We start from the raw sequence: 18242 nt of genomic DNA, 5'->3' as shown, positions 1-18242 counted from the left end.
CACCATACTTCTTTTCATAGGACCTCTAGGCTAGGAACTGGGGTGTCCATCGGGGTGCAATGAGCCCACAAAGCAAATTTGGCCACATAGTGATGGAAGAGCTGAGAATTCAAACAGGGGATGGCAAGATAAGCCAGAGGTCATCATCAGTAAGAAGTTGCTGTATTACCCCTGAGCCCGAGGGACAGAAGGAGGAAGCAGTGTTACCAGGCTCGGGGGCACACAGTGCCAAGATGGAACCGTGGTGGACATGTCTGGTGGGGGCTGAGGAGGCTGCTACTGTCCAAACACTGCTTAAGGCCCAGTGTGAGGAAGAGATGCCTTGGCTTCTCCTTCCTTCAGCCCTCTGGCCTCCCATGGGACTTCCCTTGGGTTGTCCCCAGCCAAAAGCCAGCAGACCCCGGAGCTTGAGGGTTGCAGCCTACAGAGGAGAGCAGGGTGTGGATGTGAGGGGAACAAGCCAGCACCACACCCTGGGGACACAGAGGCGAATAAAATCCAGTTCCTATCTTTAAGGCACTCCCCATCTAAGAGAAAGGCAGACCTAGAAATCAATTATAATCTAGCAAAACAAGTGGCAAAGCAGAGAGGTAGCCCAAACAGGAGTGATGTGACAGGTTTCCGAGAAAGTTGAGTCCGGAAAGGCTGCCTGGACAAGGAGACATCTGAGCTGGTTTTGCTGCAAAGATCAGGAGTTCCTCAGGCAACAAATGCTGAAGGGCATTCCAGGTGGAGGGAACAGCAGGAGCAAAGGTGATCCTGGAGGTGAAAAGCTGCCCTGCTGTTCTGCACAAGAAGCAGCCAAAGGAAGGCTGAAGGCGTTTGCAGGAGACTCAGAGCTGGGGAAAGAACCCAGGCTCTGTACCCTGGACCAGCTGAAGTCATGCCCGGCATGTTAGCTTTTCTCCCTGGCTGGGGTTGTTCTCTGTTGAAGCCCACAGCTTTGGGGGTTCTTTTCACCACCCCCTTTCCTTAGAAAACATCTGCCCCTCCCCAAGCACCTGCAGCACGGAGGAATGGGGGAATGAGCGTGATTAAGAGACACCTCTCACCGCCTTATGCAGTTTGGGACTAATCACTTAACCTCTCTGAGCTGCGGTTTCTGGAGCCTGGCCAGCCTTCCTCCAGGGGTGGAGTGTTAAGCACGTTGACAACAATAAAGAACCACACAGATGTTCACTGCTCAGGCCCCAGCACCACGAAACCCCTCTCCTACTGGCTGGGGGCTGGGCCATGAGCCCCACTATGTGAAGTGAGGGAGGGACCAGGCTCAGCTTTAACTGCGGCCGCTAAAGGGATGGTCTTCCAAGGTCCCACCTCCTGGGTGCATCACGTGGCCTAGGCTGGCCAATCAGAAGCACCACTTTCAACTTTGGCCCTTGGGGAAGAGTGGCAGAGTTTAGAAATAGTTTAGAATAGTCTAGACATCAAGGAAAGCACCATACCCCGACAGACAGCTCCTGGGGCCTGACCTGGGCTGCAGGCTCAGCTGCATTCCTGGCCACCAGTCTCCTTTGGTGGCTGTTTTCTGGGCCTACTCTCCAGTCTTCGGGCTGATTGGGCAATCCCACCTCCCCTCCACCTCATCTAAGCATGAAATTCATTTTCTGCATCAATTAGCGGGAGTTCATTTCTGTGGTGGGCAACCATGAGAACCCGGTATGGACCATATGATGGTTCTCCCGGCAGTTGCAGGGGATCCCAGTGCAACATGGGGTCAGCATAGGTGAGTTCCTCTAGCTCCTCTTTTCCAGATTTAAAAAAGGAAGGGAGGAAGGGAGGGAGGATAGATGGATGGATGGATGATGTACGGGCTCCTTCCATATCAGAACACCTCTCGGTAGTGGGTTCCTGTTCATCTTTAGCATAAAGACACATTCCATTTTGGGATCCTCAAAGGCAGGGGCCGCTGTCTTTGTTCTTTTGTTTAACAGGCATTCCTGGAGCATCCACAGTGTGTCAGGCTCTGGACTGGGTGCTGAAGGCGTAGAGAAGCGCAGGATGTCATTCTGGTCCTTAGAGAAGCTACAGCGCAGTTAGAGAGACAGACACGGAAACAAACAGGAAGCATAGGATAAGGGCCTTCTTGAAACCAGGACCAGGTTCAACAGTGACAGAGGGCCCCCGAGAAGGTTGCAGTCCACTCTAACCAATGAGTGTGACAGGACGGGAGGGATCACTTGAGCAGGGTCTTGAAAGATGAGTGCATTGGGCAAGATGAGGCTACAGAGGCATCCAAGGTGTGCAAAGGAGGAGAACTGGATGTGTGCATGGGGGCAACAAACAGCAGAGAGTCTCCAGGAGGTACGGTGGGAGGGCTGGACGGGGGCGCACTGGGCAGCAAGGGTGAGAGAGGAGACAGACCCAGGCTGGACAGAGAAGGGCAAGGCATGCCACGCCCAGCCTTGGGGTCACTCAGCAAGCCATGCTGAGGGTAGAGGGGTGAAGAGGCCTAGGACCGGAGATGCAGGAGGCATGAGGAGCAAAAGGGTAAACTGGAAGAGACCGTGCTCTGTCCCAGGGGGCCCTGGGCTGGCATCTCAGAGGCGGGGGCATCGTGCCTTCATTGTCTCTGTATCGCCAACCACCAAATAATCAGCTGGTCCACTGGTACGGCCAAAAGAAAGGGAGAAGGGAGGGAAGGAAAGAGGGAATTCAAATATGCTGTTTTAAACCTGACCAGTCCATGAAGTCACCTGGGCTTGGATTCCGTGTCTGTCCCCTGGCCCCTCTGGGGAGGAAACTTGGTGCCCCTCCTTCCTCTCCAGGAACGGAGGCAGGCTAAGCGGGATGAGGCGGGACCCACTCGACTGGGGTCTTAGTCGACCAGTCTGAGCCTCAGCTTCCTCGGCTGTACATGGGCAAGCCAGCCCCCAGGCACCCTGAATGCCTCCCCAGGAAGCGGTTCAGGTAGAAGGAGAAAACACACGCATGCGAGTGCTTCATAAACTGTGAAACAAAACAACACTTACATACAAGTCCCTCCTCCCCACAAGGGTCGATTATTATTTTTAAAGCACATAAACACCTCTCCTCTGGGTGTCCTCCATAATAGCCTCTCTTTCCCGCCTCACGACGATGCGCCGTCTCCTACTCCCCTTCTATTCCCAGCCCCGAGCTGCCGAAAAGCTGTTTGTTGCTTCCTGTCTGCGTCCCCAGCCCGCTGGCCCTCTCCCGGGGACAGTGCCTGCTGCCATAAAGCAAACATGTGTGCTCCTGAGTTTGGTTTGTGGGCCCCTGGAGCCTGGCACAGCTGTGGCAGCTCAACTCGGCTCCTGGAAGCATGAGGCCGGAAGGGGAACAAGGTGGGCTGGGACCCCCCATCTGCCAAGTCGAGGGCCCCAGGAAACCCCCAGGGGCATGGCTTCCCCGGGCCCCAGGTTGGAAGTTCACCCCTCCCCAGCATGGCCTGTGGAGCGTGGCTCTTTCCCTCACGTTCTTGCCCTGCTCCCTGCTCCCCTCTCCCATCATTTATTTATAAGGTGTTCATAGCAAAATGAATGACAAAAAGTTAGAAGCTAATTAAAGCTGGCACAGATTGGCACACGGGGGCATGAATTATGCATGGGTGCAGGATGGCGCATGGTGGCAAGAACTGGTACCAAGTGCCCTGGGCACTGGCAGGAAATGGATACGGGACCCCCAGCTCCAACAGGGCCCCCCACCCTGCCTCGCCAAGCGGCTCTCCATCTGGGCCCTCTGTCTTTCTCTAGGGGCACCTGGAGCCTTGTCAGCCACCACCTCCCCAAGGGTAATTTCTCTCTGCATAGCCCCACGTGTCCTGGCTGTGGGAGGCACGGACTCTGTAATCGGAGGCTAGACTCATCCCACAAAAGCACATTCCTGGTTCTCTGAGCATGAGCCTACCGCAGCCCCTACACAAAATGGGGCTTCCGGGGGGAGGTGGTGGGAAAGGCCCAAGGTACAACCAACTCACTGAGTTGAAGCACAAGAACTTGTGCTCTACACAGCTCGATGCCTCCAGAGGGTGGACCTGAGGCCCAGAGGAGGCCAGGCTCTTGACACAGCTACACAGTAAATAATGATGAAAAATAGTAACAACAATCATCATGCTGGCATTTCTTTAAGGCAGATTTTGTGCCAGGCACTGTTCTAAGCATGTTGCATGGATCATCTCATTCATTCATCCCATGAAGGAGAGATACTGTCATGATCCACTTTGGCAGATGAAGAAACCGAGGAAGCTCAGAAGGTAAAAGCAGCTTTTGCCCAAGGTCACCAAAGCAAAGCCCAAATTAAACTAATCCTACAGCCTAGCGCAGCTGTTCTCAGCCTGGTAACCCTTTAGATGTTCTTGGGAGGTGGGGTGGGGGTATTAAAATGGAAGCCAAGATTCAGTTTTGATTGGTCTGAACTGACACCTAGACACTGTCTTCTTGAAAGTTCCCTGCATGATTCCTTTTTTTTTTTTTTTTGAAGATTTCATTTATTTATTTGACAGAGAAAGAGATCACAAGTAGGCAGAGCAGCAGGCAGAGAGAGAGGGAGAAGCAGGCTCCCTGCTGAGCAGAGAGCCTCGTGCAGGGCTTGATTCCAGGACCCTGAGATCAGGACCTGAACTGAAGGCAGAGGCTTAACCTCACCGAACCACCCAGGCGCCCCTCCTTGCATGATTCTAATGCGCAAAGGAAAACCACTTGCCTGTGGCCAGAGGCCAGGGGTCAGAGGCTGGATTTTGATCCAAGAAGTCAGAGTTGTGAGTTCTTGCTCTGCCACCACTGACTGTGAGTTTGAGTATATGGCTCAATATCCTGGGGCCTCAGTTTCCTCATCCATAAAACGGGTTTAGTAATATCTTGGGCTGCAGAGTTGGACTATTTGGGCTCATTTAAAGTCCTGGCTGTGCCTCTTAGGCAGCTTATGTAACTTTCCTTTGCCTCGGTTTGCTCATCTGTAAAATGGGGACAAAAGTTGCAAATATTGAGTTAGTGGCTGAATATAATTAGGAACCCCAGAGCCATCGCCATTGGCTGTCCTGGGAATGGGGAATCTTGCCCCTCCTGGCTCACAGGGCTGTGGCTGGGATCAAATGAGGATGTGGATAAGAACAGAGAGGTTCTGTGCACCGTGGGGCTTGGTAAGAGACTGTCAATCAGAAAGACCACCCTCCTGGTTACCAGTCCTTGGCCCCGACTTTCCTTTTGTTCGCACACAGGAGACAGGAATATATTGTCATCGCAAACATCTCGGACCACAGAGACAAACCACTGTGCTGCTTGGTGTGTATCCTTCCAAGTAATGTTCTATGCACATATGGAAATATATAGTTTTCGGCTGGGGGCAGGGGTAGAAGAGAGAGAGAGACATCTATCATGGCACACTTCTGTACTTTTGAATTTTGAACCATATAAATGGCTCAAATATAAAACTAAATATAAAGGGTATGCTTCAGGCACAAGGAAAGTGATCCCAGATGGAAACTTGGATATTCAGGAAGGAAAGAAGAGCAATAGAAAGGGAAATATGGGTAAATACAAATGAATCTTGGTTGTATAAAACAATAAAACTAATGTCTAAAATATATAGAGAGAATTAAAATACGCGACACAAGGGCACATGAGTCAGGAAGGGGGTAAATGGAGTTAGAATGTTCTAAGGTCCTTGCATTGTCCAGGAAGTGGGTAAAAATGGGAACTTAAGGGAAACGTTAATAAATCAGGGATGCCCAGTCTATCTCTAGGCGAACCCTACAAGAATGGTAGATGGATGTACAGCCAATAAAAGAGAAAACCAAGTAAACGAAGTTATGCGTGCATGTGTATTTAAAGAATTATTTGTTGTTTATAAATTGAGTCATACTTCACATCTTGTCCTATAACTTGAATTTTTCTGTTAAAATATGTCCCGGAGCTCTTTCCACACTGGTATACAGAGGGTCTGGCTCCTCTCTTTAATCTGCCAGCCTGCCTTCTGCAGAATTGTGGTGACAACAGTGTGGGGTGTGGGGTCCTTCCAAGCCTGGGGTGCTACGTGCCTGTGTAGGACCCATGCACACAGAGCTGGCCCTGGCCGAGATGCTGGTACAGAGAGAAAGCAGTGCCCAGGGATGTTTCTGCCGCCCAAATCGGGGTGCCAGAGGTGAACCCTGCTCTGTCCCAGCTCTGAGCCCCCACAGAACCCCATTCACCACACATCGGAAAACCGAATGTCCAGGAAAGAAAGAGGCAGCCTGTGATCCTCTCCCACCTCAGGACCCTCTGCAGTCAAGCCACCCCAGAAGAGATCTTCTTCCCACAGTGGTGACAGCCTTCAGAGATGGGGGGCCCATTTGGGATAGCCCGTAAGTCACTTCCTGCTAGACACAAGCCTTCTTCAGGTCATCTCTGGGAATCACTTAGAGATAAAGTGGTTCCATTGTCCATTCTGGGGAGTCAACGCAAGCATGCACAGAAGGTCATCTCTGTTTATGGACTCGTATCTTAAAGAGTTCATAATCCCTCTTCCTTGAACCGGAAGGCATTAGGCTTCGTCTTGTCTCTAGCCAGCAACTTTGGCTGGCTGTATTTAAGAGTATGGTTGTTGCTGGATTTATTTTTATAGTTATCTTTCATTTATTGTGGTGAGCACTGTTTTTTTTTTCTTCCATTTATGGTGGTGATAAATTTTTAAAAATAAATTGACAAGTTGAAAAGTAAGGGATTAAAATTGAAATTGAATGAATAACCGTATAGTTGGCACAGGGATAGACCAGAACTGGTTAGTGTGGAAAATGAATGGCTGAAATTGGAGGTTCTGACCTGAAGAACGATGTGGAAGCATCGGTGTAGCCTTCAGAGGCCCCAGCCCTCTCTCCCTAAGAAATGAGGCTGAACATCCCTTTCGGGCTTCACCCCAACCTTGTTTCCCTGCAAAGTCTCTGTCTCAGCCAGCAAAGTACACAAATACACAGAGGTTGGCACAAAGACGTTCAGTGCAGTGTTCTTTGTAATGGGGATGGGGAGGGACCTCCATGTCCTTCAGTAGGGTATGGGTCAAACAGTCTGCCCCTTGACTCATCTGTCCCATGGGCCACTCAGTTTTTCGGACTTCCCTATCCTCTCGTCTAGGTTACACTGTCCTCTTCCTGCCATCACTCCCTGTCCTCCCCTGCTCTCGGCTGAAAGCCATTCTTCAAGTCCCACCATCTCCTGGAAGCCTTCCCTACCCATCTCCCAAACCCTTAGGTCCTCCACCGACCCTCAGAATCCTCTCTCTGTACACAGCTGTACATAGTAAGGAATCCTCAGTGACCTTTTGGTATTTTGTCTGTCTGTTTTGTTTCCAGTCGAATCATAAGCTCCCAGAGAGCAGGGACCGAGGTGTAGCTGAAAGAGCTCCAGACAGAGATCAGAAGACCCTGGCTTCAGCCCTGACTCTGCGACCCTCTGCCTGAGTGACCTTGAACAAGGTACTTCTCCCCCTGAGCCTCTATCTCCTCCTCTAGCCATGGAGAGTGAGTTCAAGGTCATGGGATCCCTCCTGCTCTACAATGCAGAAATCTAAGGTCATTTCACATTTTCCTGTATTTTCCAATGGAAGAAGTAAAAAGCCAGATTTTATATTTTAAGAGGGCTGTATTCATGATCTCATTTAATTCTCACAACTCCATGAGAGTTTAATTCTCGCAACTCCACGAGAGTGGTACTCTGGCTGTCCCCATCTCACTGAGGAGAAAATGGAGGTGCAAGAGAGCTGTGTCAGTAAAGTTAAACTAGGTTAATAGGGTGGCATCCATGAACCCCGAATTCTCAGTGGCAATAAGTTTACTTCCTGCTTATATATAGTGCAGTGCTGGTGGATGGCCCTCCTCCAAAGGGTGCTTGGGGACCCAGGACACTTCCATCTTACAACTGTACTATCTGAAGAGCTGTCCCTGCGGCCAAAAACAAGTCACTGTCACAGGGCAAGAAAAGGGATGGAAGAGATCTACAGGCTCTTCACCACTTTGGTCTGGAGTAACACACCCCACGGTTCCCATTTCTTTGGCGAGTTCATCCCATGGCCTCTAACTACCAGGGAGGCTGGTTTATGGAGCGGTGAGCACTAACAATCTGCTGAACTGAAGCTAAGGAACTTGGCCAAGGTCACACAGGAAGTGGGAGAGGCAAGGGTCTGAACCCCAATCGTGTGACTTTGAAACCTCTGTCTCACCACGGTTCTATATGGTCCCTGAAGAGGTACCAGGCCCACAGGGGACACGGACTAGAGGTTGGTGGCATGATGGGCTGGCGCTACATGGTAAGAAAGAATGGGAAGAAATAGCAGTCAGACAGAAATAACATCCGGCAGCCACTGTCCACGGAACAATCCTAATGGTTCCCATCTGTTGAGCACCTGCAGCAGGCCATAAAATGTTCCATCTGATTCTCCCAATATCCTGGAAATAAAACCCACTTCCACTCTACAGATGAGGAAAGTAAGGCACGAAGAGGCTGAGCAAGCTGCCCAAGGTGGAGCCTATGGGAAGCATTGGGATGCCCGCCCTCTCCCAAGTCCCTCTGGAGGTTCTCACCCAGGGGTCATCAGAAGGCTGGCGAGGGAGGATGTGGTTGAGATGTGAGTTCCCGGTCTGGATCCTGCCAACCCTTCATTGCCAAAGCCTTGGCAGAGGCAGCCTGCAGGAAAAGAGGAGCTGTTTTCCCCGGGATATCCTGAAAAATATAGAGGCAAACCATCACCCAGGGACAGACCAATTCCCGGTGGCTTGGCTTCCTGAGGGAGTCCAGATCTGCAGTGCGGGGTGCCACCTAGAGGCCGAGCGCTGCACGGCACCTATCGCCCTTGAAGGGGGCACCTTACCCTTCGGCCCAGAGGTGAAGGGAAACTGGCTCCTCTTACAGACCTGCACGAAAATGTCTAGTTCCCTTATCCCCAGCCATCCTAGGTCTCACTCCATAGACTTGCTTCTACCACAAATATTAAATAATGGGCCAGGAGTCCTGATGGACAAATTTTGGGAGGGGTCATCAGAAGGCTGGCGAGGGAGGATGTGGTTGAGATGTGAGTTCCCGGTCTGGATCCTGCCAACCCTTCATTGCCAAAGCCTTGGCAGAGGCAGCCTGCAGGAAAAGAGGAGCTGTTTTCCCCGGGATATCCTGAAAAATATAGAGGCAAACCATCACCCAGGGACAGACCAATTCCCGGTGGATTTAGTATCTGCTCAGCCACTAGCTGGCTCTGTGACCCAGGGCAAGGCACTGCCCCTCTCTGGGCTTCAGCTACCTCCCTTGTAAAATGCAGGTTACAACTAGAGGTAATTCAGTGGGGCCTGGAGCCAAGCAGGCCCAAGTTTGAATCCCAGCTGTGCCACTTCCTTGCTGTGTGACCCTTTGGGGGAGTTAATTAATTTCTCTGTGCCCCCACTTCATTCATCTACAACACGTGGGGTATAATCCCTGGCCTGTTTTTTGATTGAAAGATAAAGCAAGATCTTGAAAGTCCTCTATAAACTGACTAGTCCTGTTCAGACATGTTATTCCCATCCCCACCTGACCAACTTTTTTCACTTATTCATTAATAGAGAACACCAGTGGCCAAAGGGCTGGGGACAGATGATGGTGAGCGCAAGGCACAGCTTCTGCCGCCTTGTACACCTCAAGGGAACGGAGGAGAAGAGATGTAACGGCACCTTCCAGAGGGCACCAAAGCCTTCTCCTTCTGCTGGCTCTGTCTCCTTGTAGGAGTGGTCATAACGTCATGTCCAAAGTGCCCAGCTCTGTGCCCACCCAGCACATCACGGACACCTATCAATGGTTTAGTCTTTTCAGCAAACTCTGAAAAGTGAGGTTGTCACCCTCATTCCTATCTTAGAGATGAGCCAATTGAGGCTCAGGGATTTATCCTTAACTGGAGGAAGCTGAATTCCAATCACGATCTGTTTGGCTCTCCAATGAGAGTGCACCCTTGAATTACAGCAGGAAAAGTTCATCAGGCCCGAGTGTGAACCCTGTGTTGTGGGACCAGCGCTTTATGTGTTTGTTTCTTGTTCCCCTGCCAGCCACCCTGATTACATACATTACCCAAATTTTACCGATGAGAAAACCGAGGCTTTGGATGGACAGGGGAAAGCAGTCCTTCCCCTGCCATACTGGCGGACACCTTGGGAGTTGGACAGATTATAGTAATCAGCTAATGCCTGAGCAGGGCTCTGAAGATGCAAAGCTCTTATTGAGAGGGCTAAGTATGATGATTAAGTCGGAACATGGAATTAGCTGCGCAGGGAGAGCGGGCTGCAGCCATTGGGAGAGGATTAGTGATGTGCTGCCCGATTAAGCCGAAGGCAGGCTCGGAGTGAGAGAAACTGAGAGGCTTATGGCTCCACAGTGCTGCTCACGCAGAGGGGGTGAATGACACTGGGGCTACAAGGCCCCAGTCATGCCCAGGGTTGAGGGACGGGGCAGCATCCACAGAAAGCAGGCTGAGTCCCAGCATCCTTGCCTTTCTGCCATCCATCCATCCATCCAACAAATGCTTACCCACCACCCACCGTCTTCTAGGTCTTAGGCACTTTGGATACAGCCAAGAATGAGAGAAAGTTGTCATTAAGCTCCCTGCCTAGTGGAGGGAGACATTTAACAATCATCACATATCAAGGAATTGTCGTTCATCTTTCTAAGCAAATAACGGTAGTGTGGTTTTATTTCATTAAAGAGCCCTAATCATTCAGAGATACATATCAAAATATTTATAGATGAAATGATACGATGCCTCAAATTAATACAGAGAGGGAGGGGGGTAGTGGGGTGGAAACAAAAAAAGGTTGGTCCCGGGCGCCTGGGTGGCTCAGTGGGTTGAGCCGCTGCCTTCGGCTCAGGTCATGATCTCAGGGTCCTGGGATCGAGTCCTGCATTGGGCTCTCTGCTCAGCAGGGAGCCTGCTTCCCTCTCTCTCTCTGCCTGCCTCTCTGCTTGCCTCTCTGTCTACTGTGATCTCTCTCTGTCAAATAAATAAATAAAATCTTTTTAAAAAAAAAAAAAGGTTGGTCCCGAGTTGGTGACTCTTGAAGCTGGGTGATAGGTACAAGCTGTTTTATTTTGTACATGTTTATAATTTTCCATTAGGAAAAAGAAGTTTGAAAAAAACACACAAGCAGGTAAATAATTATAACATGAGATGAGGGCCTCGAAGGAAAAGCAATTGACATGGTGAGCAATTGTATTGAAAGGAGTCCCCACCACTTGACTCATTAGGAACACAGACCATCTGTGTTCAAACTCACCCAGATTTCAAGTGGGGAGTCAGGGGAGATTGTTTTTAACAAGACAAGGTGCTGGGGGGTCCTTAAGCCTAGTGATCACCAAAGTAATCCCTGAAAGGTGGGCTGACAGGATCCTGGGGAGAGGGCTCTAGCCTTTGGGTGTCAACTTCATTCTTCTGGCTGACTACAGTCCTGGAGAACCCAAGACCAGCCCCCAAGTACCCTCATCCTTGTAAGAGAAGGAGCAGAGGGAGGTTTCCACTGCAAACCTGTAGCCATCGTGGCTCATGCCTGCATCCTGTATGTACATTACTTGTCTGCAACAGGCACCGCATCTGTAGAACAATCTCAGGGGAGTAGAGAAGGAGTCCCTATTTACAGATGAGAAAAACAGGGCTCTAAGGGGTTAAAACAAAAAGATTGACCCATAGTCAGCAGCAGAGCCAAAAATCCAAGCCTGTGTTCTTGTCCCTCCCATTCACCCCCTACTTGGAAATAAAGCCATCATTCCCAGGTCACAGGACCAGACAGGTGACGTGGGACTGAGAGCTGTCATTTCCTGGAAATGTGCAGAACCAAGCAACCTTTGGCCTCTCAATGTCAGGGAAAGCAGAGTACCAGGATAAGTCCCCTGTCCCCCCAGGCAGCTCCAGATCTGGCTCAGTTTCCAGGTGTTTGTGACAGGAGAGGCCCCAGCTCTGGGTTAAGGGGCCATAGGCGGTGGGTACAGGGACCAGCCGTGACAGTGCTGGTGTGAAGGGACCTCAAGAAGAGCAGCAAGGACGAGGGACTGTGATGGGGGCTGGTCTTCTACCCTCACTGGTGAGGAGCTTGCCCTCGGAGCTCAGGCAGCTCTGAGGAGCTTGCCCTCAAAGCTCGGGTTCAGATCCTGGGGCAAGCCACTCAGATCCTCCAATCTCCAGTTTCCTCTGGGTCCAGGGGTGGAAGGAAGAGACAATGAAGGCAAAGCACTTAGCAGAACATTCAGCCTTCAGTGAGTGTCAGCCACTGCCTTCTACCCACTGGGCAATGACACCTCTGCCTAGTCTCACGGAAGCTGGTGTTGCCCTAGAAGCAGACCTGAGACAAAAGATACAAGAGCGGGTGGGTTATTGCAGGTGATCCCAGGAAGCCCCAGGTGAAGAGTGAGCAAGTGAGGCAAGCGAAGGAAAGAGAACCACCACCACAAAAATGTGTGTTACTGAGTAGATTACCATTGAAGACATCTGGAGCTCTAGGCCACGGGGAATTCTGGGAAACAGGGTGGTAGAAGCGTAGTTCTCGAACTTCCCTGTGCATCAGACTCCCTTGGAGGGCTTATTAACACACCAATTGCTGCCTCCCCCATCCTGCCCCGGTAAGTTTCTGATTCATTAGGTGTGGGGTGGAATCCGAGAATGTGCATTTCTAACAAATTCCCAAGTTATGTAGATTGCTACAGGTCTGGGGACCACACCGAAGAACCATTAGTGTAAAATGTCCCAGCATGGTCCTAACTGAGGGTTGATGGCGGGCAGCTCTGTGTCCCTATGTTTGAGAACTGCTTCTGAGGGCATTAACTCTCTAGAACTCAGGGCACTCAGGTGGCAGCCCCAGCTTGTGGCCAAAGTCTGAGAAAGCCCTACTAAAGCCATTGCTAGAGCTCCGCCCCCACCCTCAGGGGAGGGCCTGCAGCCTACATGCCCGGAAGGGAGAGGAGCAGCAAGAAAGCCTGCAAGGTAGTTTGGTGTCTGATTGATGGACTTGAATGGGAACAAAGGGTCAAGGATGCCTTTGTGTAGGGCCCTAGCAGTGTTCTACATGTGCTCATAGATTTCTGTAAAATTAGCAAGTGTTTTGTTCTGATTCCTTTTAACATTTTACACAAGTATTCTTTTTGTGCCTAGTTTTATATTGGCAATTTGTAACTCTTTTTCTTAAAGAGGACCCCTAAATTATCTGTTTTGGGAGCCAAAGAACCTGGGTTGGCCCCTGCAGATAGGGTTAGCCTATCTATGAACACAGACTCCTTTGCTGAATTGAAATGAATGTCCACTGCTTCACTCAAGAAAACAGACCGGGGCACCTGCGTGGATCAGTCATTTCGGTGTCTGCCTTCCGCTCAGGTCATGATCCTGGGGTCCTCAGATCGAGTCCCTCATCGGACTCCTTGCTCAGCAGGGAGACTGCTTCTCCCTCTGCCTGCTGCTTCCCCTGCTTCCCCTGCTCTCTTCTCTCTCTCTGTCAAATAAAATCTTTAAGAAAAAAAAAAAAAAAGACCAACTGAGTTCAAGAATATCTAGATTCAGTTTGCCTCTGATACTCCCTGAGTTACTTTGGAAAACGTGCCTAATCTCTCTAAGATCTCCGTTTACTCATTTACGAAACGAGGACCGTAATCATTTTTTCCCTGCAGGATCAGATAAGGATCAAATGAAATAACCCCTAAAAACAGCCAGGCCCACAGTAAATGTTCAATAAACACAAGTATCTTTTTTTATTGTTGTTAGTCCCCATCGTTTACTCTTATCATTTGCCTTGATGATCATCTCTTTCCTCCAAGTCCAGGTAGGAGTGAAGGAACTGTAGAGAGGAAAAATTCCTTGGGGACTGTTAGCTCGCCTCCCTAACCTACTAGCACGCCAGCCAGCTCCTTTGCCCAGCTAGCCCTGCCCCCTCACCTGGGCGCTGGGCTCGTTGCCGGGCAACCACTGCCCCCCCCCCGCACGAGGATTGGCTGTGCGGCATGGCTCCCGGCAAGCCCCGCGGCTCCCGGAAGTCGCACTGGCCATCTGTTTCGCGGCGGGTGGCAGTTGTGGCGTCAGAGAAGCCAATGTGGGCGGCGAGGCGGCAGTGCTGGGAGCAGATCCCGGCCTAAGTGAGCGCGGCGGCGGGTCGGAGGCATCGCAGCAAGTCATCGGGTGGGACGGCCTCGGGGGGAGTGAGGATCTGCCACCTCCCGCTGGTGGTGTAAGTCTCTTGCTAGGTCAAGGTCTGAGAACACAGGGCTGAGTGTGGGAGGCAGCTTGGAGCATCTGTGCATCTGTAGCAGCTCCTGTTATGCCATCCTGGCTCTGAGCCCCAGAGATCGGACACAACTGGACCTGGCCTGCCAATCTAATTCAGCTCTGTGACCTTGGGCAAATGACACCCCCGGAAGCAGCTTTGTCTTGTTGGCATTGATAATATCAGCAGTGATTAATACTCAGTGACATGATTAGTGATGCTTATTTTTGACCCTTGATAAGCATTCTGTCATCCGTGCCTTCTGATCCCAGGAGATAGTACTTATATTATCCCCACTTTGTAGCCATGAGGAAGAAAGAGTATGGGGAGTTTCTAGCCCCAGGTCGTGCAACTCCAGAGCCCCAGATTTTTAACTTAAAAGCGTCTTGTGAGGTTTGATGAGAGGATGTCAAGTCTTAGCCAAGTGCCGGGCATCTGCCAAGTGCTCAGGCAAGGTTAGTGGGTAACAGATTCGTGGTAACAAGTAATGGCAGTTGTACCAGCATTAAAGAGTGATGTTGGCTGCAGCTTTCTTAGAACATACTGCTTTGTCCACTTGGGACAGGGACAGTCTGGAAAACGAAACTGCCCTCTCCAGTTTCAAGTCCTTAAAACTGTTGAAGCTGTGGTGTGTCTTCTACTTCCCACTTACATTTCTCTCCACTTCTATTTTTACCCCTTTCTCTCATTTTTACCAGTTATTGCTAGCTCTGGGGCTGAAGCCCTTTGCCTCTGAAAATGGCCTGGTTTGTGCCCTGAATTTAAACTTCAAAAGTTCTCACTTTTATGGGCTAATAAGAAAACAGCCACAAGAGGAGAGTTAATGGGGCCTAAAGTTAAAAGGGGGCCTTACCTAGCCCTTGACCTCCAAGTAGAACACTGTGGTTCTCAGGGCATGTAGATGTCTGTATTCTTCTTAAATGTCCGAGACACTCTTTTGGATCTGGGGACTCCTGCCTGGATGTCAGTTTACCTGCCTTTAAAATAATAAACTTGAATGATATTTGCCATATGCAAATGCCATCTGTATGTTTTTAATGTAATATTCTTTAAGTCAGTTGCTTTTCTTAAATTTGCTTTTAAAAAACAAACTGTAGGGACACCTGGGTGGCTCAGTCAACTAAGCATGTGCCTTTGGCTCAGGTCATGATCTCGGAGGCCCAGGATCAAGCTCCCTATCAGGCTTTCTGCTCAGCAGGGAGTCTGCTTCTCCCTCTCCTGCTCCCCCTGCTTGTGCTCGCTCGCTCTCTCTCTGCATCAAATAAATAAAATCTTTAAAAATAAGAAGCAAACCGTAGGTTATGAGTTCAAGCCCCACGTTGGGTGTAGAGTTTACTTAAAAAAAAAAAAAAGCAAACTGTATTTAATAGGAAACTAGTATTCCCTGTCATAAAGAGAAAAGGCAAGAAAGCATATAAAGAAAGAAAAATAGAAATCGTGCCCAATTCTAGCAGGCAAGTCCTTGAACTGAAGGCAGATCTCATTTTGTTAAAAAGGGAGAAGAGCAGGTTTTAGCGAGGTGTTGGAGATTTTCAAGCCACTAAACTGAAAGTGGCATCCGTAGGTAATCAGGGTTGAAAGAACTGAAAAGGGGTGACCTCCGTGTACTGGGATGCTGCCTCTTGACCCCTCTGACCTCTTAGCAGAATAGTTCGCTTTCACACTTGAAGACACTGACCAGGACACTGTGGAGTTGTCTAATATCTAGTCTTTGCTCTGATTCTCTTTGGGTCTGCAGGGCACGTGGGGAGCAGGAGATATTCTACAATGAGTGTGCCACAAGGCTGTCCCCTCATACTGTTCCTTCTCTGCCTCTGGCCCCTCTCAGACACAGGTGGTCTTTCGGCAGAATCTGATAGGCACCTGATGTGCGCTGAAGTCTTCACCCACCTGCTCTGCCTTCCCAGGACTGCAGGAGGCGAGGGGGAGGAGAAGGGTAGCTCTTCCTGTCTTACCTTCTGGGGGTGGGGTGATGTAACTCACACAGACAAGCAACCCCACTTATAGATCAGAGTCCCTGCTTTGCCAAAGGGTGTGTGAACAGGAAGGGGACGTTGGGAAGGGGTTTTCTATGGAGCAGAATGTGGACAATGACACCAGCGGCAGCAAGCAAGGAATAGTTAGGAGAACCTAAAGGGGGCCTGAACTCATGGCGGAGTCATTGGCTGCTACCTCTCACTAACTGTTATTCCCCCTCTGACAGTCTGCACCTTCCAGGATGGAGGTAGGGGAGGATTGGGCGGGACCACTCTCCCTATAGTAGCCCCCTATACAAAAGTCTAGGCTTCTAGGGCCTCCCCCAGCCCCAGGATGCAGCCCATGGCTTTTCTTAGTATCAGTTAGTTCCTGTGGCTTTGGGGCTGCCATGGAATGCTGTCTTCTTCCCCTGAAGTAGTAGGGACATCCACGGTCTGCAAACTGCTCAGGAAGGCAAAGGGAGGCAGCCGCCGACCAGGAGGCTACCCAGGATTGCTGCCTGGGGTCTGTCCTGTGTGTCACTAGGGGGGTGAAAAGTGGTATGAGGAAAAGCAAGGAGCCCCGGAAGTCGCAATATACGTCTCTGAGTCCCGGCTACGTTTCTAAGTAAGGCAAGGCTTTGAATATTTAGGAAGACAAAGGAGAGGAAATAGGCACAGAGAAAGAGGAAAATAAGAGGTCTGTCTGGCTCAAAGGAAGTGGCATTTAACCTTCTACTAATAAAAAGGAACATGCGTGGGCCCAGCAAAAGAGTACAAATCAAGGCCCATATACCGTGTGTCTCCGTGTGTAAGTGACAAGTCAAGTAGCAAACTTAAATATGTTCTTCCTTCTGGAAGCTCAGGTCTGCATTGGGAATTCTCTGACGTCTTAAGAGTTCTGCTGTGGAATGGGGTGGTTCACCCCCACCTATAGAGGGGTCTCCTGTGCACAGATTGGATGCCGAACCCGTATGTCCCAATGCAGCACTGCTTGCACGCGGCCATCCCCAGGGTCTAGAAGTGCCTCGAGCAGTCTTGGCTGTGGGAGGATGAACCACCTGGGCCCTGTTTGCAAGTTTAAGCCCATGTAGGCAAGGGATTTGGGAGACCTGGGTACCCAGAGCATGGTCCAGAAGGGGGAGGGGGTGTGAGCACCTGGCTACCAAGTCCCCTTGAACCTACAGCCCCCAGCCCCTGTTTGATGGGATACAAGTGGGCCTGTGGTTAGTTCGGCAGTCTTCATGCTTTCTGCAGCTTACAAGGCACCCCGAGCTGATCGGAGCTTAGAGGTATGCAAGATTAGTTCCCCATTATACAGGCGGGAACACAGAGACTGACAGAGGTTAAGGTCTTACCCAGAGTCCCCTGATTGCAATCCCCGTCCCTGAGCTCTTCCCTATTGAAGAATTCAGGTATCTAGTCCTTATCCAACGTGGCAGGAGCCGAACATCTTGAGCAGCTAAAAGCAAGGTAAAGGGACATTTCTTGATGGCATCATATCAGACCAACTGGTATGGTGTTAACAGGCCTGGTGCATTTTGGCATTTGACCCCTCCTGTTCCTTTCTCACAGAACTTTATGGGCAGAAGGTGAGCCACAGACCACTCCCTTCTGAAAGGCAACTTTGGTAAAGCAAGGCCAGACGTCTACATTCTTAGAGCACAAAATGTTATGAGAAAATGCAGTTTCTGTTGCAAAAAGTGTTGCTGTTTGGTAATGGCTCATTTCCCTTTTTGAGTCTCAGCAAAGACTCAGCAAAATTAAAAACAGTGAACACCACCTCAGCAGCTGATGAGCCCAGGGAACAGGTAGGAGTTGTGACTCTGGCCTTGGCAGGAAGTGGCTCTGCACCACCCCCTCCACGACCCCTGGCTGCTGCTCCCCGATTATAGGCCCCGGGGTAGGGAGTGGGAACATGGCTCCTTCCCCCTTGTCAACTCCAAGCTATGGGCAGGACACCTTTCCCATCAGGCCTCCCTCTTTCTTATTCCTTACTCCCTCCTCCCTCCTGAATATGGTGGAGAGAGCAGGTGAGAAAGAGGCAGCCGAGGAGTATAAACCCTCTGGATGAGCTGGCAGAGAGCATGAGTTTGGCTTTTACC

Source organism: Mustela nivalis, assembly GCF_964662115.1.
Source record: "Mustela nivalis genome assembly, chromosome: 2".
Classification (NCBI taxonomy): domain Eukaryota; kingdom Metazoa; phylum Chordata; class Mammalia; order Carnivora; family Mustelidae; genus Mustela; species Mustela nivalis.
Note: the sequence above shows the minus strand (reverse complement) of the source record.